The sequence below is a fragment of the Lissotriton helveticus genome, chromosome 12 (genome assembly GCF_964261635.1).
Source record: "Lissotriton helveticus chromosome 12, aLisHel1.1, whole genome shotgun sequence".
NCBI lineage: Eukaryota > Metazoa > Chordata > Amphibia > Caudata > Salamandridae > Lissotriton > Lissotriton helveticus.
In genome coordinates, this window is record NC_136073.1 from 325,757,668 (window position 1) to 325,781,950 (window position 24,283).

Consider the following 24,283-nt stretch of genomic DNA (forward strand, 5'->3'; position numbering starts at 1 on the left):
GGAAGATAATTAATTTGAATTAAATCAGTGATGGCAATTCTGACAGCTCATGAACCAATATTGTAGCTGACAAGTGGATGGAATATTTTAGATATGTTTACTGTTTGGCTATAGTAATGTAGATACACTGATAGAGTGTTACCTCATCTTTCCGCTTTACATGAAGTTTGAGCTACGTGAAGGTATTAAGACCTTCACTGAATGCCCCCAGCTCTGATGGGGTTCCAATGCACCACTATATGGAAAATATTGAGTTTTGGGTTCGGGCCACCACTAATCTTTTAAACTCAGCTGTGTGTTCAAAATAATGTTACAGGCCATTCTCAAAACTTGATTCTATTGTCAAAGTTGTTGGTTGAATTATTCTGCGTAGGATTGAAGCTTGGGCTGAACACACCAAAGTCATTTTGATGGTGCAGTATGGCTATGGGGAAAGGCTGGGCACCCAGAACAATGTCTTAACTTGCACTTGTTTTTTATTGTATTGTAATTGTATTTATATAGCGCTTACTATGCCTGACGAGGCATAGAAGCGCTTTTTCGGCGGGTAGCACGCTACTCCAGGACCCATAGAGGATTAGTGTTGAATTGGTATAGTGAAACATGCAAGTAGATTTTAAGTGGTGGATAGGTTAGTCAGTTATTTGGAATGATAGAAGAAGTATAGAGGAGGAAAAAAAGGTTTGTATTTATATAGCACTTGTTACACCTGATGGGGTGTTGAAACTCAGGAAGCCCATAAAGGATTAGTGGTGAATTAATATGGTGAAATATGAAAGTAATTCACTTGATCATCAGCAAATATACTATAGCCAAGAGGGGGGCACTCTACCTCTCCTTTATGGATCTTAGCAGCACCTTCAATTGCGTTAACTGATCACTTAGGCCATTTTGAATAATCTGAGGCAGGCTCCGGATTTGGTAAATTTTCTTTGAGCCTTACATCAGTAAGTTATGTGTCATAAGGTGAATGCGCCAAGCGCTTTGAGCTCACAAGGGGTTTCACTAATGCTGCATTCTGGCTCCTATTTTGTTTCTCCTATATATTTTTGGTCCTAACAACTTCCTGCTTTTGCCAGGGAAGGACATGCCTAAAATTAATTCATCCCCATATCCAGCTGTAATATATGCTGACAATGTAGCACTATTATCATAAACCTCCAATGGCTTGGAGGGCCTAATTGACAACTTTGTCGAATTTATGGATAACTTGGCTCTTGAGACTAACATTTAAAAAAATTGATCAAATTGCGTGCGGCTCTAAGTGCTGTAAGCTTATTCTAATTTCAATAAAGCATAAATGGTAGAGAAGGTACGCCATTTTCCATATTAAGGGTTCACCTTTGACTCTCCTACTGCTTGGTCTCTGTGTCTTCTAGATAGGTATCTTAGGTTTAACCAATCTATTGGAGCATTGTCTAATTTTGCAAAAGCAGTGGGAAGCAGACAGAATCTGTCAATTTTAGAAATATACGAGCATAAGTGTCTGCCGATATTTATGTATGGGGCTGCTTTATAGGGCTACCACAGCCGGAACAAAATACAATTAGAAGAGAATCGTTTCGGTAGGCCCTTATTTGGATCTTCATCCATTCAACCCTGACTATTTACTGCATAAAGAACTAAGCCTCTCCTAAGTGGAAGATCTAATCCAATTGGCACCAATGATTTTATGGGGATCTATATGGGGAAATACACATACCCCACTTAATCGGGAGACAATAGCAGATTGACATGAGTGTTACCTAGGCCATCAGATTAATTGACTAAGGTACATTAATGATTTGGCCTATGCAGACCTGATTCGTTTACCACTCCCCATCAGATTGCCAAAAAAACAAGATCAAAGGGTGAAAATATATTTTTTTAACGCTAACCTCCGTGAACAGAGAGACTGAGGAAAGGAATAAAGCAACCATCCGGGACTATGTAATTATACAAACCACAAATACCATAGAGCCTGTACCCAAGTCAAGTCACATGCCTTTATTTAGCCAGTTAAAACTGGCATACAAAGTATTCTTGACAAACAAATTCATCAATAACATAAATTCAAGTTTAAAAAGACAATTTAACAATCTAGAGATAAACAAATTACAAAATGGTAGTCCTTGATTCATTAAAATGACTCCTAGTTTATGTACAAAGACCCCGTTGGTTATATGTAAGAGATCACATTTAAGCAGTTAATCTCCTCTTTTTTAAAACACATAAATAAAACGAAGCCAAGCAAAAACACGTAAAAGGATCCGGTAATGTCTTGAGGTAATGGAGGGCTGGGCGACATTGTCTAAAGTTCGGTTTACGCATAAGAGGGAGAATATATCTTTCTTACATAAATATATTATGTACAAAAAAATATAAAATGTAGGTCATTCTGCCTAGACTGCATGTTACAGGGACAAAGTGGGAGTGCATCAACCACATATATTTTCGATGGTTAACCTACCCAGTATCTGACCCAGGTTAACAACCTATGGGAAAGATTGTCATTTGCCTGGACAGTATCAGAAGCCATCTTTGTTTTGCCTAGGGACAATATAATTCTTTGACTATATTACTTTGTCCTTGCATTGAATCTTCTATAAGAAAACCTATGGACTTTGTCCTTCACTATACATTTTATAAACATTTTACACAATGTTATTTATCATCCATACTTAAAGCATATGTATTTTATAAACGTAAACCTGCTTTTTATTTTTTGCGGATGTTGGCCAGTCCAGTTGTTTGTTACTCTGTGGGGTGTTTTATAAGGTCAAAGTCTTCTGTGAGGTATTGTAAAACAATGGTATTTTAACTCTGTTTTAGCATGTACTATCAATGTTGCAAGCTGTGATTTATTTCATAGGACTATTTATGGTCGAAGAATCTTAGGAGTGCACTTGTTTTTTATAATAATTGCTTTATTCATTTTCTTTTGTATGGATTTTAATGATTATTTTTGAAAATCAAGTGAAGTTCAAAGTTCTGTTCAGTACAAGGTAAGGCTCTTATCAAAGAATTCAAGACAACTTCCAATCAGTTCTTCCATGTTGTCACAAAAGGCCTAATATTTCTCCATATCTTTTCTTTATTCATGTTTTGCGCCGCCAGGTTAGATGACAATAAAAGTGTGTTTTCAAGCTGGTTATATTCATATATTTAGTTAAACTAAGTTAATCCTAGAACCATACAAGTAGATTAAACTGTTTGCACTTGGGACCTCACTGCTTCTATGCTTATTTAGGATTAGTGCTGTCCTCTCTTTTGCCTAATGTGAACATGTTGACTCTAGCTTGTGCTTTCCATTCCCCAATTTAGCACATTGGAAGATAATAGCCGATTTACACAACTAATTAATATTTCATATGTATTTAGAGAAATCATGTACTTGTGCACGTATATTTTGATTATTAAGTAACCAGATGTAGTCACTGTTATAGGATTCATATAAGGGTCTGAGTAACAAGTGCATATTAAAGAATGTTTTAAGTTAGCCTAAAATGTAGGCATAACGTTCGTTCCTTCAAGGTGTCATTTCTCTGCGTTTTCTCTTAGGTCAGGAGCTAATTAAAATGTATATGTGTAGAAAGTTTTCTTTTTACCCCTACTGCAGGTGCAGGAATTTTACCTTGTTATTTTAGGTTTAAGAAGATACATGGGAGGAAAGGAATGCCTTTGAGGTGCTTGGACAGAGAGAAGGGAGAACACCTACCATGCCTTGTGAAACTTGTGAACCAAGGTCGGTGGACAGAGCTGTAAAATTAATTGGACTTTGTGGAAAGTTACTCAAGAAGGTGTTCACAGAACATTGTACCATGTGACCCGTAAAGGGTGCAACTTTGTCTTTTTGTATCAGAGACTTCTGCTTTCGACTGAGGGAGGAGAGCATCTTAGAACGAGCTCTGTAGCATTATGCCACTTGACCCATTTAAAGTGAGTGTACTACTTCGGAAGTCAACACGCGCTGACACATGTTGGGACTTTTCTGGGAAGATAGAAAGGGATGCAACTTTAGAAGTAGAATAGAGACAGATTGTTCTTTAATTCAGAAATACAAATGAAAAAGGATACTCAGCTTTGTTCTTATTTTGGAATGTAATATGTTGTGCCTATTGTGTCGTATGAACTATATTCGTAGAATGGGCTCTGTATTAGTTTTCATGTATCTTTACACTTTGATTTTGAGGTGTGTCTATATTTTGCTGTTAGTGGCTTTGTAATAAATCTACAAAAGCTAAATTCGGAGTTTGTAGTTATTGGACACTGATGGGAGAGAAAATGTATAATTTGTAAAATGTATTCTTCCCTCCATACTTTTTAGCAGGCAATAAAGACCATCGGTCAGATATTTCCAAGTAAATTTACGGTACGGAATTCGGCCCAAACAATTAGTAGCAGAAACAGATGGTTGACTCTAGAAGTGAGGGGAGATTTAAAAAAATCTAGAATAGAATTAGACCTACAGAGCCCAAAAGAGAGCCCATGACCGAGAGCAGATGACGGCTGGCGTTGACGGAGGTCGGCGGAAGTTGACGGTATGGCAGAGACAGCAGTATTGTGAGTGTGACTAGTGATGTGTGTGTGTTCGATTGCAGTGAATTGATTGTGTGATGTGTTGTGGATTCGGAATGATAGTTGAGTCAACAAGAGGTTATTGGTTTACTGGTCCGAACACGTGCGGATCAGGAGGTTTCAGTAAATTGACTCAAGAGAAGTCCAAGATCCCGGGATAGGTTTATAATTGTAATTGTCTGATCATTAATGTGGGTGTCGTGGAGTGCTATCAACGGCTCACTTGGGGTAGGGAACTATCAGCCTGATTCATGAAGGTAAATGCGCTCGCAAAAGGGCCAGATTCTCAGAATCTGGCCCTTTGCGAGTGCAATTTTTGCATTTGGGATTCATCATCCCAAATGCAAAAATCGCTAATAAAGAATTAGCAAATATGCGAGGATTAGCATTTAAGGAATCTCTATTAGAGATTCCTTAAATGCTATTCATGACACATTTTAAAAATTCCGAATTAGCAATTTTGGGCCGCTATTTACCGAGAGGTCAGACCTCTCGGTAAATAGCAAAAACGTAGAAAAATGCTTTTAAAAGCATTTTTCTAAGTTGCATGTTGCACACACACATGTCCCTTGGACATGTGTGTGCGCAACACCTGTTCAAATGTGCATTTTAGGGGTGCTACAGGGTGTCCTTTGGACACCCCTGGCACCCTTAAAATCGCTATCTTATTTGCGAGTAGTAAATTGCTACTCGCAAATAAGGGATACTCCCCATTCATTCCTATGGGCCTTTTGGCCCATAGGAATGAATGGGGAGTTATTCCTTTTTTTGCGAGTAGCAATTTTCTACTCGCAAATAGAGAACATGTAGGAATCGCTATTTATTTAGCAATTCCTACATGAATACCGTTTTGCGTGTCCTCAATAGCGAGTCGCTATGATTCGCTATTAGGGCCACGCAAAACGGCCCGTACATGAATCAGGCTGCTTGTGTGAATGGATTTCATAGACTCGAGTGTGGAAAACCTCAGGCCAGGGGAGGACTATAATGATTTGAGTGACTGACGCAGGTCGTGGGTCAAATAATATTGAGGTTGCAGAAACCTAGTGGCAAGTAAAGAATAGTGCAGGACCTGCGAAGGGTTAATAAGAGCATGATACCATGTTGTCCTGTGGTACCGAATCCAGCTGTAATTTTGTTTCAAATACCTTGTGATGCTGAATGGTTTACGGTCATTGACCTATGTCAAGCATATTTCACGATACTTCTCGATGAGGAGAGCCCATTTTTATGTGCTTTCCAGCTAGAGAACCATGTGTTAACATGGTGTCGTATCCCACAAGGGCATACAGAAAGGCTGTCTATCTTCAATCAGATTTTGAAAAAGAATCTTGATGGTCTGACAACGCCACAGAATTCAGTCCTCGTCCAGTATATAGATGATTTTCTGGTCGCCTCAGAGAGGGAAGATGCTTGCAGGATAGATACTGTGGCTTTGTTGAATCATCTGGCAGAGAATAGACACAAGGAGTCCCCTGGCTAACTTCAGTATTGTTTATCTGAAGTTCAGTATTTGGGGCATTAAATTGAAAAGGGAAAAATAAAGGTGTCCCCCAGATCGCATAGAGGCGATTTTGCAAATGGGTATTCCCAAAGACGCAGAAGGAAGTCCGAATGTTTTTGGGAATGGTCAGTAGTTGTCAACAGTGGATCCCCCATTTTTCTCTGCAGGCAAAGCCTTTGTTAAGATTATCACAAAAGAACATAAGTGATCCGGTACCACGGTATGAAGGGCCTCCCGGGAGCTAAGGGAAAGCTTATGTTGCGCTCCAGCACTTGGAATGCCTCATTATAATAAAGCGTTTTCGCTTTTCTGTCATGAGAGGGATGGGTGCGCATTCGCAGTATTAACTCAGACACATGGGGGTGCCCATAGACCAGTGGCCTATTTTTCAACCACCTTAGATCCAGTGGCTTCTGCGTTGCCCGGATTTCTCAGATCCTTTGCTGCAAGAGGTGTCAGCATTGAGAGATGTGAAAGCATTGTGATTGGTCATCCCCTTACATATATGTCCAGCATTCAGTGGAACTCCTGGTGACAAGAGTTGTCAGCAGGAGTCAGCATTGAGAGATGTGAAAGCATTGTGATGGGTCATACCCTTACAGTATACGTCCCGCAATCAGTGGAACTCCTGATAACGAGAACCAAAACTCATTACCTGACTAATAATAGGCTCACCAAGTATGAGCAAGTTATACTAGCATTTCGAAAATATTACTTTGAAAATATGTTCTATGTTAAAGCCTGTGCAAAAGCAACAATTGATTGACAGAATGCAGAACAATGTCATACATTCAACCCAGTACAGAGATCTGGGCCTAAATCCATAGTTTTTTTCCTCACCATGCCATTCCAGTTTGAACCCGGCCATATGCATATCAGTCTTGATCCTGTGCCCAATGGGAACACTCCATCCCGGACTGCCAGGCCAGGTCCTCCCTGGACTGGAACCAAGCATCCTAGGACCGGTTTCGGGGTTTCACCCCTCGTCAGCCAGGATAGCTTGACTCCAGCAGCATGGAGAGCACGGGACCCACGTCTGGGCATACCCGTCCCACTCGGGGTAACAAATGCAAAACAAGCATTTGCAATGCAATAGGTCTCGCATTAGGAAAGTTTGAGCTATTGGTATTGTAAATGACAAATTTTGTAGTTATGTTTTGTTTTTGAAAATAGCTAAATTAATAGCTTTGTCATTTATAATGGCAATAGTTATAACTTTCGCAAATGTGACACCCATAGCATTTGTAATGCAATATGTGTTGCATTTACGTGACTTACATATATTGATATTACAAATAACAATGGCTTTTAATTTTTTTAAATAATACTTAAATAAAAGTTATTGTAATTTATAATGGCAATAGCTTAAACTTTTGTAAATAACATTTGTGAAGATTATGTTAAGTATATTTTATTGTGACGAAAATCCAAGAACAGAAGTGAAATATTAACATATTTTGGTTACATTTGTAATAAAGCTTGAAACATTGAGAGAACATATTTGAACCAGTTGTTGTTGAATGGTTGCACAGATTGATGCTGTGGTGGCGCTGAGTGATGTTGTGGTGGCGAACGAGTGATGCTTTGGCATTCAGTGATGCTGTGCTAGTGCATAGTGATGTTGTGGTGCCCCTGAGTGATGCTGTGGTGGTGCTGAGTGATGCTGTATGCTATGCTATGTTTTGTTTTGCTACCCTATGTTTTGTTTTGTTATGCTATGCGATGTTTTGCTATCCTATGCTTTGTTTTACTATGCTATGCTATGATGTGTTTTGTTATGCTATGCTATGTTTTGTTATGCTATGCTATGTTTTGCTATGCTATGCTTTGTTATGCTATGCTATGTTTTGTTATGCTATGCTATGCTTTGTTGTGTTTTATTATGCTATGCAATGTTTTGTTATGCTATGCAATGCTATGTTTTGTTGTGTTTGGTATGCTATGCTATGTTTTGCTATGCTATTATATGTTTTGTTTTGCTATGCTATGTTTTAGTTGTGTTTTGTTAAGCTATGCTATGTTTTGTTGTGTTTCGCTATGTTTTGTTATGCTATGTGTTGTTGTGTTTTGTTATGCTATGTTTTGTTATGGTATGCTATGTTTTGTTACTCTATGCTATGTTTTGTTTTGCTATCCTATGCTTTGTTTTATTTTGCTATGCTTAGTTTTGCTATCCTATGCTTTGTTTGGTTATGCTATGCTATGTTTTGTTGTGTTTTGTTATGCTATGCTATGTTGTGTTTTGTTATGCTATCCTATGTTTTGCTATGCTTTGATATGCTATGTTTTGTTATGTATGCTATGTTTCGGTGTGTTTTGTTATGCTATGCTTTGTTGTGTTTTGCTATGATTTGTTATGCTATGTTTTGTTATGCTATGCCTTGTTTTGTGCTGCTATGTTTTGTTGTGTCTTGTTATGCTATGCTATGTTTTGTTTTGCAATGCTTTGTTATGTTATGCTATGCTTTGTTTTGTTATGCTATGTTTTGTTATGCTATGCTATGCTTTGTTGTGTTTTGCTATGCTATGTTTTGTTTTGTTATGCTATGCTATGTTTTGTTTTGCTATCCTATGCTTTGTTTTGTTATGCTATGCTATGTTTTGCTATCCTATGCTTTTTTTGTTATGCTATGCTATGCTGTGTTTTGTTATGCTATGATATGTTTTGTTATGCTATGCTGGTGAGGGTGTGTGAGGGTGTGTGAGGGTGAGTGAGGGTGAGTGAGGGTGTGGGAGGGTGTGTGAGGGTGAGAGGGCTGTGAGGGTGAGGGGTTGTGATGGTGAGGGGGTGAGTGTGAGTGAGGGTGTGTGAGCGTGAGGGGGTGTGAGGGTGCGGGGTGAGGGTGTGTGAGGGTGAGGGTGTGTGAGAGTGAGTGAGGGTGTGTGAGGATGTGTGAGGGTGTGTGAGGGTGTGTGAGTGTGAGGGGGTGAGGGGTGTGAGGGGGAGGGGGTGCGAGGGGGGTGGTGTGTGAGTGTGTGTGTGTGTGAGTGAGGGTGTGTGAGGGCGTGAGGGTGTGTGAGGGTGAGGGTGTGTGAGGGTGAGGGTTGTGAGGGTGCGGGTAACGGGGTGTGAGGGTGAGTAAGGGGGTGTGAGGGTGTGTGAGGGTGAGAGGGTGTGGGGGTGTGAGGCTGTGGGGGTGTGAGGGTGTGGGGTTGTAAGGGTGTGTGAGGGTGAGTGAGTGTGAGAGGGTGAGGGGGTGTGAGTGTGTGAGGGTGAGGGGTGTAAGGGTGAGGGTGTGTGAGGGTGAGGGTGTATGAGAGGGTGTGTGAGGGGGTGTGTGAGGGTGAGGGTGTGAGGGTGAGGTTTGTGAGGGTGAGGGTAAGGGGTGTGAGGGTGAGTAAGGTTGTGTGAGAGTGAGGGGGTGTGAGGGTGAGAGGGTGTGGGGGTGTGAGGCTGTGGGGGTGTGAGGGTGTGGGGGTGTGAGGGTGTGTGAGGGTGTGTGAGGCTGAGGGGATGTGAGGGTGAGGGTGTGAGGGTGAGGGTGAGTGAGGGTGTGTGAGGGTGAGGAGGTATGAGGGTGAGGGTGTGTGAGGGTCCGAAGTAGCAAAATATGAAAGACAGTGGACTTAGGGGGTAATGAAGGAGCCGGTGGGGCAATGGATGGGTAGGTCTTGGTGGGCAAAAACAGCAATCGAAGGAGAGGCTGAGCAACCCTGGAGGTGGGCAAAACGTTAGCAAAAGCAACACAGAGCATGTGGGAGGGGTGGGAGTTTGGGCACATGAGAAAACTCACAAAATGAGGGAGACAGCAACACGGAGGGTGTGACAGGTATTTAGGAGGAAGCATTGCGAATGTGCTCCAGCAGAATGATGTCGGTGCCAATGTTTTTAAATTTATATAAATGAGATGGGTCAGAAGGCATGAAAAAGAAGTTGTGTAAAAGTAAATTTGTTTAAGATGGAGGAGCTGACAGCAATTTGCTCACTGGTATCCTTGGCTACACTCCTCCGTTCTGCACCAAAATTGTTTAAAAAAAACTGTTGGGGGCATATGAGGCAACGGATGAGCAGGTGGGGAGGGTAAAACAGCACATGCATGGCAGCAACTCTGTGGCGGGGAAAAGCTACTGAGAGAGAAAGCAACAGAAAGCAACAGAGAGATTGTATATGGGAGAAGTACACGAGAAAGAGCTTAGAAAACAAGGCCTCAAGTGAGAACAATAAAGCAACAAGCTCTCGGCATTGCTGTGGCGGGGGCAGGAGAGCGCATTCCTTTCAAGTCTGATGCTGGGCGGGGGAGCAAATGGTGAGCGCGAGCAACACGAGAGTGGGACGGGTATTTAGGGGGGAATTGCGCATGTGCTCCGGCAGAATGATGTGGGTGCCAAGGTTTTTACATTTACATATATGAGATGGGTCAGCAATTAAGAAGGCCTGAAAAAGAAGTTGTGCAAAAGTAAATTTGTTTAAGACGGAGGAGCTGACAGCAATTTGCTCACTGGTATCCCTCGCTACACTCCTCCCTCCGCACCAAAACTGTTTAAAAAAAATGTTGGGGGGCATATGAGGCAACGGATGAGTAGGTGGGGAGAGTAAAAGCAGCACATACATGGGAGCAACTCTGGGGTGGGGGAAAAGCTACTGAGAGAGAAAGCAACACAAAGCAACAGAGAGATTGTACACGGGAGAAGTACACGAGAAAGAGCTTAGAAAACAAGGCCTCAAGTGAGAGCAATAAAGCAACAAGCTCTCGGCATTGCTGTGGCGGGGGCGAGGGAGCGCATTCCTTTCAAGTCTGATGCGGGGGAGCAAATGGTGAGCGCGAGCAACACGGAGAGTGGGACAGGTATTTAGGGGGGAAGCATTGCGCATGTGCTCCGGCAGAATGATGTGGGAGCCAATGTTTTTACATTTATATATATGAGATGGGTCAGCAATTCAGAAGGCATGAAAAAGAAGTTGTGCAAAAGTAAATTTATTTAAGACGAAGGGGCTGACAGTAATTTGCTCACTGGTATCCCTGGCTACACTCCTCCCTCCGCACCAAAATTGTTTAAAAAAAATGTTGGGGGCATATGAGCCAACGGATCAGCAGGTGGGGAGGGTAAAAGCAGCACATGCATGGCACCAACTCTGGGGCGGGGGAAAAGCTACTGAGAGAGAAAGCAACAGAAAGCAACAGAGAGATTGTACACGGGAGAAGTACACGAGAAAGAGCTTAGAAAACAAGGCCTCAAGTGAGAGCAATAAAGCAACAAGCTCTCGGCATTGCTGGGGCGGGGTAGCACATTCCTTTCAAGTCTGATCCTGGGGTGCGGGGGAGCAAATGGTGAGCGCGCGCCTGGCGCACATGCACTGACCATAATCCGCATTCCAAAGCTCTCTGGCAGCATTTCCTGGAGCCCCTACATAAGTCTCGCCGGAGCAATGCGCAAGCGCATTGGCTCAGGCGAGACCTAAACAACAATTGATAGACAGAATGCAGAATAATGTCATACATTCATCCCAGTACAGAGATCTGGGCCTAAATCCATAGCTCACTGTGCTACTAGGTTTAAGCCAGCCTGGCTGATGAAGGGTGACATACCCTGAAATCAGTCCCAGGATACTTGTTTCTAGTCCAGGAAGGACCTGGCTTGGCAGTTCGGTCTGGACTGTTCCCAGGAGGCACAGGGTCAAGACTGGTGTGCACATGGCTGGGTCTAAACTGGGGTGGCGTAGTGGGCAAAACAAAGATGGATTTAACCCAGATCTCTTAACTGGGGAGAATGTTTGAATCATTCAGTTTTCTGTCCATCATTTGTAACAGTTACACTCTGTTAAACCATGCCACGCGGATGCCATACCCACCTGTTGAAGGCTAGGATTGTGAGGTGCATGACTGCCTAGATGTGACTGAGCTTTCTACCAAGCCCCGACCTGACATTGTTGATGAACCTTTATCTGAATCTGATCTAGTCATCTTTGTTGACGGTTCATTTTTAAGAGACATTGGAGGTTGTTTAAGAGCAGCTTTTGCTGTTTGTACTATTTCTGGAGTTGTGGAATCCGCTTGTTTATAAGGAGTATACTCTGCACAAGTGGCGGAAATTATTGCTCTGATACTTGCATGTTTCATCTCTGATCGAGTCCAAGTGACTATCTTCACAGACATTTAGTATGGGTTTGGAGTAGTTCACGACTTTGGGCAGTTATGGTCACAAAGGGGTTTCCTAACATCATCAGGGTTTCCTATCAGAAATGGGGAATATGTGAGACAACGTTGCAGAAACCAAAGGAAATAGCAGTGGTAAATTGTGCAGCGCACGGGAAGGGGAGGATTTTATCACTAAGGGAAACCATTATGCCGATGAATTGGCTCGCTTTTGTGCTATATATGCTTGTATTTTGAATGGAGACTATGTGGGAGAGAGCACAGAAAAGACTAAGCTCCGCATGATGTTGGCTATGGCCGATACCTGGGAGGAGATTAGGATTAGGAGACTGCAAGAAGAGGTCTCTGAAGAGGAAGAAGAAGCATGGGTTAGAGCAGGTTGTGAGAAAAGAGGCAATGGCATTTGGGTGTCAACTGGTGAAAGAACAGTGTTACCTAACTGTTTATTGAGCCCAATGGCGAAGCATATACATGGTGCAGTTCACCTTGGAAGAGACAACATGGTGAGGGTGTTTCATCAGACATGGTGCAATCCACAATTCCATGTGTAAGCTGAGGCAGTGTGTCATAGGTTTGTTACATGTCAGCAGATGAATGCAGGAAAGAAACTGTGGTTGCTTTAAGTCATATTGGAAGGTCAGGAGGTCCTTTCAATTGGATGCAGTTAGACTTTATGGAGATGCCCAGGTGCAAGGGACTAAGATATGTTTTGATATTGGTGTGTGTCTTATCGCGATGAGTTGTGGCGTATCCAACTAGGAGGTGTGACAGTCTCACAGTGACAAAATTGTTGCTTAGAGTGGTTATCCCACGGTTCGGATTTCCGACCTCATTGGAATCAGACTGATGAACTCACTTTCATAGTGAGATCATGAAGCTGGTGTGTGCTGCCTTACAAGTGAATCAGAGACTGCATTGTAGCTATAGGCCGGAGGTGTCTGGCCTAGTAGAGCAAATAAATGGTACTATCAAGATGAGAGTGGCAAAGGTTTGATCGTCACAGTCTTTAAAATGGCGGGATGCTCTGCCCTTGGTTCTGATGAGATTGGGTAGCACTCCAGATAGGAGAACAGGATTGTCCCCTCACGTGATACTGATGGGGAGGGCGATGCGCTTGCCTGCAGTGCCAGCAACAGTTTTAATAAACATCACCGATGATTTGGTTCTTGATTATTGCCAGGGATTGGCTGATGTGGTTAATTATGTGCCTCACCAGGTCTAGGCTGCAACTGCATCCACCATGAGAGAACTCCTGCATGACTTAAGCCCGTGGGACTGGGTTTTGGTCAAGACAAATGTAAGGAAGTGTTGCCTTGATGCAGGTTGGCGCGGACCCTACCAAGTGATCTTGGTGACTAGTACAGCTGTAAAGTACGGAAGCTTGCTGAATTGGATCCAATCCTCTCATACCCGCATAGCTCCAGCACCCTTGGAGGAAACAGCTCCTCTTGTTCAAACACACTCCTCTGAGAATATAAAGTCGGAATAGTGAACAAGCCAAGCTGTGAGGATGGCTGCTGAAGTAGATCATTCACTGGGTCGAGCTGGAAGAAATCACGCTGCATTATATTCCAACACAAACATCGAAGATGAAGAAAATGTTGGAATCGAAGCAGAATCGGATCCAGTAGATGAGACAGAAGTGGAACAGGCCAGAGAGGGGAGAAGAATAGCAGGAAGTGAAGGGTGGCCAGTGAGAAAAGAGAGATTGAATCTGAGGCTTAGATCAGAAAAGGAACCTACTCCTATCTCTGAAACTTCTGAATCTGAGCAAAATGAGAAAAACAAGATCAAAAAGAGAACGAGTGCCGTGTCAGAAGTACACTGCTCCCGAGTGGACATACCTAGTCACAGATGCAGAGACCGGGAAGGTCCGGGAGACTGAGGTCTGGGAGAGTGTGATGAGGAGAGACCACACTGATTATTGAGATTGGACTGCTGGTCCGAGGAGTCGATGCTCTCGGGCTTTTGACTCTGACGGTACCTGATTGGTGCATCGAAACTCCTAATCCTAAATCGACTTACATTCCAAACGTTTGGTTGCCAGCCCACAGCTCAAGAATTAGCAGCGTTTCATATGGAAATCTTGGAACTCGTGGTTGATGCTTTGGACAACGATATGATCTATGATGACAACTGCATTGAATAAAAGAAGAGGAAGTATATGAACATTGCTTTAAAGGAAGATAACCTAGGCCCAAGTGGAAGAAGAATAAAATTAGGCACTTATCAATAGAAGAAGAAAGATGGATAGGAATGACTATTCATGAACTTTAGATTATCATTATTAAACTGAATATAGAAGAATCTAAGGATAAAAAAATCTATTACAAACTTTGTGTATAAACTCAAAGAAGAAGGAAAGAGACTTTGTTATTTCATTCCTGCACCAAGTTGGAAAACTGATTCAATGTGGAGTCTGGAAATTTGAGGCGTAGGCAGAAATGATTGGAAGGCACACTCATAGTATGGGTAATCGTAGTTATTACAGTAGTGATTATCACTTCCATAGTCGGGCCAATGACATGCAAGAATGGGAAAGAGGGACTTCTATAACTCCCACACCTAACATAAGAGAGGGTGCATCAAAATCAGATGAGGATATGATAAGAGAAACTAGTCGTCTGTTACATGTAGATCTTTCAAAGGGTGACTTTACGTTGAATGCAAAGTTGTTGTACGAGTATGTGGACACAATGAAAGCGAAGGATTGCTATGTGTGTATGGAATTGCCAGCATCAGTATTTGAGGGTATTAGATATCATCAAGTACCCCTGAATTATGGCATCACGTGTAGCGTGCTGCTGAGTATGTTTTTTGGTAAGGCCTATTTTGAGTACTATTTCTCCAATTATGGTATAGTGCTCCCTAAAGTCCCTGTACTAAAATAATATTCGAATAAGTATGATTATTATAAGAAGGAAGACAGGATGTCATAGTATTTTGTACCTGCAGTGATTTAGATACAGCATATGCCCAAAGACACAATGGGACATGCATGTTATCTGAAATAGAAAATACATTTGTGGGCCAAATAGAGGATAGACAGAGACAGACATTATTTGGGCCTGACCCCAAACATGAGGTGATTTCATGGACCCTAGAAGAGTTAAATCATAAGGCGAAGGTAGGTTCTGGTCCAATAGCTTCAGATATGCAGCGAAAAGGGAAATTATGTATTAGACACCCACAGACATAATATGACAAATATTTCGTAGCAGAGAGTGAATGTGAGCATATTTTCTTAATTGGGGAATCAATAAATAGGGCGCTATTGGATAAACTGACAATAGTGCCCAATGTGTATGTGGAAGGAATACAAATGTTTGACTGCCTCTAAATTGGTATGAAACATGTTATTTGACTGTGGTATTTCCTCAAATATTCCATGTGGAAGATTTGTGGCCACTGGAAGGGAAATTATCACGTAGAGAGAAACGTGGTACCAGTGCAGGAGAAATTGTTGGTGATGTGTTTGGCGCAATGCTACCAAGTTTGAGAGTGGTTCGGAATAATGTAAAGATTAGAAGGTTGTCAACATTAGTGGACAAGTTGTCAGTGAATACAGCTCAAGCTTTATTGCTTGTCGATGGAGAGATGGTCTCTATAAGGGCCATGGTGCTTCAGAACCGCCTTGCGCTAGATGTCTTATTAGAAAAGGTAGGAGGAGTTTGTAAATTATTGAGGGTTCAACTGTGCTGTACTCATATTCCGGACAATAGCAAAGATTTAACGAAATATATGAGTAACATCACTGAGATACATCACGATATGCATGATTTGGCAATGAACGGGATCTGGTATAAAATTGGCCAAGGATTTGGAAGGGTTGGAAGTTGGTTTGGGAGCTTGGGAAAAAGGAATTATCGATTACATACAACAATCTATCATAATAGTTGTGATCTGTATTATCATATTGTTGGGTGCCTTTAGAGTTTTTAAATGACACAAAGCAAGGCAGTCCGAGAGTTCCCTTAGAAGACACGAACGGCAGACTGCAGGACAGTCACTATCAGAACCTTAAGAATCTGGAGAAGTTCAGGCAGGGAAGACAGGCTACAACTTCTGTTTAGGTCGGTCTTTTCTGCAAGGCGAACATGGTATGGTAAGGTGTTGTGTTGATGACATTTGTCATCAGAGGGGGGGACTGATAGAGCGTGCAACGCTCTTACATTTGTAAGGGGTGCATTATAGTCACGAATTAACTGCACACGTATATATTCAATGTTTGGTTGAACTTCATGCATATTAAAATTACGTTTATATAAATATATATATATGTATATGATTTCTTTTTACAAGGCCATGTAAAAACGTTTTCATCCTATGTGAGTGATACTAGTGATTTCCTACAAAAAATCAAGGATATTGAATGGCAAGATGAATATCTATTGATAGCATTAGACGTATGCTCACTATATACAAGTATTATTCATTCAGATGGTCTGAAAGCACTGGACTTTTATTTACAGAAGTCTTTTACTAACATGACACAGCACAGACATATGCTGGTTGAGATGGTGGACTTTTGCTTAAATAACAATGTGTTCATGTTCAATAATCTGATGTACAGGCAGTTGCAGGGTGTTGCCATGGGGGCCACCTTCTCCCCCAGCTACGCGTGTCTTCACATGGGCTGGTGGGAGGAACTGGTCCTCATGACTGAACACTCTGAATCTATGAAGTCTCGTGTAAACACTTGGCTTCGCTTCATAGACGATCTGTTCGTAATATGGAAAGGGGATCTGGAGTCGGCAGAAAGATTTGTGTTAGAGCTTAATGGAAACAATTTAAATCTGCAATTCACAGCGACTATCAGTAAAACATCAATAACTTTCTTAGATACTGAAGTATTTATTGAACAGGGCAAAATTGAAACTAGACTTCACAGCAAATCTACTGCTGGGAATTCCACCCTGCATGCCAAAAGTTCACATGTCAAACATCTCAATAACAGTATCCCGTATGGGGAGATGTTGAGACTGAAGCGCATACATAGCAGGGAGGATGACCTGATACAAGCACAAGAAGAAAGCAAAACAAGATTTACGGAGAGGGGGTACTCCAAATACATAATAGAGGCGGCTATCACCAAATCTAGGCAGAAAGACAGAATGGTACTTCTAACCGGTGGGTCCGATGCAACAACAACCAGTGGGACCACCCCGGAAACCACACCCGAGTTCAGAATCATTGTACTATACAGCACTCAACACAAACAAATTGAAACTATAATCAATAAAAATTGGCCTCTGATTTTAAGTGACCCAATAATAGGGAAAGATCTCCCCAAAAGGCCCTCCATAACATACAGTAGAGGGCAATCCTTGAAGGATGAGCTCGTCAAAACCAGTCCTGAGGTTTTGGAATCCACCAATTGGCTTCTAACTCATGCAGGCTTTTATAACTGTAAAGTGTGCAAAGCCTGCCAACAAGCAGTGAACAAAACCAGCTACCATTCACCGTTTGATCTGAGGGAACATAAAATTAACAAATTGCTTTCATGCAAAACGGAGTACGCCGTTTATGTCTTTATTTGTCCGTGCGGCCTGCTCTATGTGGGGAGCACTAAGCTCCCCGTACATAAAAGGATCTTACAGCATCTGATAGCAATCTGCAATCAGGATAATACATACCCTGTGGCAAGACATTTTAAAGCCAAACGTGATTCCAAAAGCAATGATTTAAAATATTTTGTAATAGACTGTGTACCCGCGAGCCGAAGGGATGGGAATAGAGAGTATAAACTACGCCGCCTCGAGACCCGTTACATACTAGAGCTTAACACCAAACACCCCTCGGGTCTTAACATCACGGAGGACCTGTATACATGTCTATAACAGGCACTTCCCTATGGGCCAAATATGAATTAGAAATATTTTTAGGAGACAGACTATATTTAATATCTTTTTATGGGCTTTTAGATAAATATAAATTAATTAATATTTATTGAAATTTCAAAAAACTCTCCCCCGTTTTATGAATCTATTGCTGGTAATTGAGACACTATAACAATGAATTGTAGCCATTATTTAACCATTTCAAAAGTTTTTAAATTTTTTGGCGTATTTATGAATCATTGACTGTGTATATTTATTTACTGCTATTGATTTGATGATATCTATGGGATCAGTATTTTTCTGCTACACTTTAGCCCATGCCACTAGTCTGAGGTCAAATCTCCTATGCCTTGCCAATTCCATGTCTTATGTCTGGTGTTGGTGACTGGAACATGTATTTAAACCGATATTAATCCACAAACTTGTTAGGTGGAATAGCAGCAGGCACTTCCTACATTGAGTGGTGACATCGCAGCAGCTTTATGCGGTATTTAAAGCGTGATTACAACCCATACTACAACTTTAACCGCATGACCTCATAAGCACGATGCACTTTATTTAGTCTTAGTGGCCCCAAGAAAATGAGACACAAATAACAATGGGGCTCCATTGCCAATTGAGGGGTCGGCTGTAAAATCTAAGACATACAATACTCACGTACACATAAATGTTGGTTGAAACATTAAAAAGAGCTATTCTCTACCATTGTACTTAGTAACGCTGCACTTCCAACAATTTTAATTAATTTTTGATTTTAAACACTATGTTTTGCACTATTTCACTTGTTCTGTCAGGACATTGTCTTCACACAATAATTTATGTCGTTTTTACATGTTTTTATCGATAATGTTTAAAAACTGTTTTTTACTGCATATCTGGATTATCAGGAATTGTTTTGTAGGTTTTAACTGCGTAACTCTTCTATGTTTATGAGAGTTGTAGGCAACACACATGTGATGAATCAATGAGCCTACTTAAGCCAATGTCTTGAATTTCTCTGTGTCATGTGATCAAGCGCTCTGGGTAGCGCGAAACGCGCCATTGCGATTGGGATCACCAAACAACAATAAACTACACTTGCTCTTAACTTGGGTCCGTATCCGTGTTTACAGCCTGAAAGAGATCTGTGTTGGTATCGGATTATCCTTGGAGTATATATATGTATATATATATGTATATATGAGGCATACAACGTCTTAACATCTGTCGAGAAAGACGAGACGAACCCATGAATGGTGCAATATTCTTTATTGGAGCCCAAACACCGCACCGACCGTATATGTATATATATATATATATATATATGCGGAGAGGAGTCAGCCTAATGGCTAGGGCAGTCAACCTCGAATCTGGGGTACTGGGTTCGAGTCTTTGCAATGACGTTGAACATCCTGTGATTCTGGGCAAATCAATTAATCTACCCGTGTCTAAAAAGAATTAAAATAAATGTGTCCCCATGTAATGCAACTGGTGCTATGTATAGCGCTTTGATAGGCGATTCGGTTCAAGTTCACGCTATATAAAACTCTGTTAAGAAATATATATATATATATATATATATATATATATCATTGTACGAACCATATTCATAGATTGGGCTCTGTATTAGTTTATATGTATCTTTACACTTTGATTTTGAGGTGTGTATATATTCTGCTGTTCCTGGCTTTGTAATAAATCAACAAAAGCTAAAATTGGAGTTCGTAGTTGTTGGCTACTGATGGGAGAGAAAATGTATAATTTGTAAAATGCATTCTTCCCTCCATACTTTTTAACAGGCAATAAAGACCATTGGCCAGATATTGCCAAGTAAATTTAAGGTACAGAATTCGGCCCCATCAAAGTCAAACACAACCAGGGGGTCTACATTGAATCAGATCGCTTTAAACTTTGCTTGCTTCCTTCTTCACTCACCATTCATAAAAGGGTCAACACTTTACTCTTTAGTCAATAAAGTGTTTAAGATGCTTTAAGGCTCCTTGATTCTAACCACCTGTTTTGTTTCCATTATATTGTCAATAAGCCTTGGTGTATGTGCAGAGAAAAATAATAACAACATGCTAGCTCCCTCCTCAGATTCCTTAGACAATCTTTTGTGCTTGATACAATTGACTCTCTAAACCCTTGTAATGCATTTATCACTCAACAGGTCCTGGAGTTTTACATGTATTCCCCTATTCCTTCATGTGCAAACCTTGTGTATGAGTGTTGATGTCTTAGTTGCCCTTGAAAACGCCTCTACTACTTGGACATTAGCAATGCTAAAGTCATCAACCTGGACTTCGTGGGTGATCACCACTAACTTAATCATTGCCTTAATATCCAGTAGAGCAAACCAAAGCATTTAAGCATGGGAACATCACAGCAAATCTAAAAGAAACACATGGCAGACACCAATAACCTAGCTAACTACAGACACATCTGAGGTACATGTTGTGTTGCAGAAGTGCTTGTAATGTTTACACCTGCCCACTGTCCTCCACCCTGCAGTCCAAGAGCATTTTAAATGATGTTCTAGTCAAATTAGGCCCATTCCTCTCCCAAAAAGGCAACATCAATTAATGTGTACCCCAGATGACTCCCTCACAATGTAACATTAGGACTAACCCTGAAAGTGACTTTTCACGAATATTCTGTGGCAATTCTTCATTCAAACTCCAGCCCCAGTTTGTCATCTTTCCTTCCCTCCTTTTTACTCTTCTTCTCCACCAGTTTCCCATATATTTCCCCTTCTTCACTACTATTATATTTGGAAATCAGGAAATGAACAGATGGACGCTCAAATGAATTAAGGAAGCCAAAGGTTATACCTCATTTTATGGTGATTGCTCTGCATCCACCAAAAGCTAAGAGCCGGAATTACTATTCTTCAACACAACACAATGCTGCAAGGGAACTTGGGATGCGTGAAAGGGAGAGAGCAGAAATGCGCCATATCTAGTAAGATATTGCACACTTCTACTCTCTACCAGTGTTGGTGCACTTTAGGGAGTCTTGCATCATCGCAGGCACAATTGAGTTATGGCACAATAGTGCTTGCACTACGGGATGGATTGTTTTTGTGCAGGAAGGGTTACCTTCCTGCACAAAACAATCCTTCCAGACCTATTCCTCGTTCTATGTTTGCTACAGAATACAGCATACATGGAAAAAGGAATTAACGAGGAGAAATACAAATATTTCTACTTGTTACTTTAGCATCGAGTAAGTGCAGTATTTTAATGCAAACCCGGTATAACTAACTCTAGCACATCTGGTTATGTGTCAAAAGACATGAGTGGATGCATGGGAATGCTATGATTACCTATGGTAATCCACATTACTCTTAGTCCTACTCGTCCTCGACCCAGTCATCACTCATGAGGTATTCCACACGACAGGAAACAAAACAGGAAACGCTTTTAGGCTCCTCCCCCCCTCCTGCCAGGTGCTATATCACTACCAACCACCAGAAGCACATCCTGACACACCAAGCAACAAAGGCCTGGACAGGGAGGGAGGGCGGGAAGTATGACTGGGTCGAGGACGAGTAGGACTAAGAGTAATGTGGATTACCATACGTAATCATAGCATTACCTCTACGTCCCTCGTCCTCGACCCAGTCATCACTCATGAGGCATACCAAAGCAACGCCCAAACAGGCCTTTGACAATCCAAAGACAGAACACACAGACCAGACACAAAAGAGTGCAGCAAGTGAAAAGTTCAATACAAAAACAGAAATCAGAGCGGAGGGGGAACCCCCACAGCTTGCAACACCCCACGACCAAAATTGGTCCGGTCAGACAAGGCACAATTCAACCTGTAGTGCCTCACAAACGTGGACTCAGAGGCCCAGGTCCCAGCATGACAAATCTCATCAAGAGACACACCATGGAAAGCAGCCCAGGAGGCAGACACGCCCCGAGTGGAACGCGCCTGAACCCCCGCCGGGCACGGCAAAGCAGCACCATGATAGGCAAGAGTGATGACAGCCTTAATCCAACGACCCAAAGTGAGCCTGGAAGCAGCCCTACCCTTACCAGCCAAACCAAAAGAGACAAAGAGGGAGTCAGAAGAGCGAAAATCCCCAGAACGAGCCACATAAATAGACAAGGCACGCTTCAGGTCCAGAGAATGAAGCAACAGCTCAGAAGGAGAAGAAGGAGAAGGGCACAAAGAAGGAAGAACCAACTCCTGAGAGGAATGGAAACGGGAGCGGACCTTGGGGACAAAACCAGGATCCAAAGAGAGCACAACAGCGTCATCCAGAAAATGCAAAAACGGGGGGGAACAACGCAAGGCTGTAAGTTCACCCAACCGCCTCGCAGAAGTGATGGCCACCAGAAAGGCCACCTTGTAGGACAGAAACTTAAGGTCCACAGTCTCCAAAGGCTCAAAGGGGGAAGACTGTAAAACACCCAACACCAAAGAGAGATCCCAAGGCGGAACCAGAGAACGAACAGAAGGCGAAGAAAGAGAAAAACTACGAAACAGTCGAGACACCAAAAGGCCATCAGAAGCAAGAAAAGAACCCGGGTCCCGGAAGGCCCGGATAGCAGCCCACTGACCACGCAAAGTAGACACAGCAAAACGCTTCTGAAAACCATCCAGAAAAAACTGAAGGATAGAAGACACAGGGCAAGAGGTAGGAGACAAACCAGAAGAGGAACACCACCTCGAGAAAGAAGACCAGTGCTTCGAATAAGAAGACAAAGTAGACGGCCTACGAGAGGCCTGCATCACAGAAATGATGTGGTCGGGCAGACCACGGACCCCAAGAGACATCCGTTCAACCTCCAGACCGCCAAGGAGAGGGGAACCAGAAGAAGGGACGGGGACCTCAGAGGAGAGGGGTAGCGGGGCAGAAGCCAAGGGGGGTCCACCGCTAGGCCCAGCAGCAGAGGAAACCAGGACCGCTTCAGCCAGTGAGGAAGAACAGCCACAACCTGAGCCCCCTCCCGTTGAACCTTCAGCAAGAAGGCAGGAATCAGAGGAAAGGGAGGAAAGGCATAGAGAAGCCAAGGAGGCCACCGGAGAGACAAGGCATTCACTCCCCAGGCGCCCACCTCCGGAGACCTCGAGCAAAACAGGGGAACCAGGGCATTGGACTGGGAGGCGAACAAGTCCAGACAAGGAGTCCCGAACCGCAGGCAAAGCAAGCGAAAAGTCCGGGGGGCCAAGCACAGGGACAGAGACGAAGGAAACCTCCGGCTCAAAGAGTCCGCCACCACGTTGTCCACACCCCGAATATGCTGAGCAGACAGGGCCAGAAGATTTTTCTCCGCCCAGTCCGAAACGGAGCAGGCCACCAGGTTCAGGGAAGAACTGCGGGTCCCGCCCTGGTGATTGATGTAGGCCACAGACACCGTGTTGTCCGATCTCACCAGGACATGGCAACCCCTCAGATGAAGATGGAAAAGGCGGAGCCCCCTCTCCACTGCAGACAACTCCCTCCAGTTGGAAGACCTGCGAGACTCCGACGGCAGCCAACGAGCCTGCACAGCCCAATGATCCAGAGTCGCCCCCCAGCCGGAAGCGCTGGCATCTGTTGTCACAACCAGAGGAGGAGGCAGACGGAACAACATCCCCACAGAAAGGTGGCATGGATCCAGCCACCACTGAAGTGCAGACACAACGTCCAGAGTCACAGGCACAGGAACCGCATAATCCAGGACAGGAAACGGGACCCACCGCTGCACATGCCACAGCAGAGGGCGCAGATGAACCCTGGCCCAGGGCACGGTGAAGACAGAAGCAGCCATGTGGCCCTGAACCTCCAGCCACTGAAGAAGGGGAGCCGAGGGCAGAGACAACAACTTCCTCAGCAAAGACTGGAGGCGGAGAATCCGGGCCTCCGGCAGGAACACCTTCCCCAACACGGAATCGAACACAGCACCGATGAAGGTCCTCCGAGTGGCAGGCTCCAGGGGGCACTTCGGCAAGTTGATTAAGAACCCGTGGTCCCTGAGCGTAGACATGGTCAAGAGAAGGTGGCGAGACATGACCTCCAGGGACGGAGCCTGCACCATCCAGTCGTCTAGGTACGGGAACACCGACACCCCCAGGAGATGGAGATGGGCCACCAAGGGAGCCACCACCTTGGTGAACACCCGGGGGGCGGACCGAAGACCAAAGGGAAGGACGCAGAACTGCCAATGACGGCCCTCCAGGCAGAAGCGCAGGAAACGCTGATCCCTCACAGCTACCGGGACGTGCAGGTACGCATCCTGGAGGTCCAGAGTGGAGAACACCCAACCGGACTGGATCAGAGGGATAACCTTCTGGAGAGTCTCCATCTTGAACGG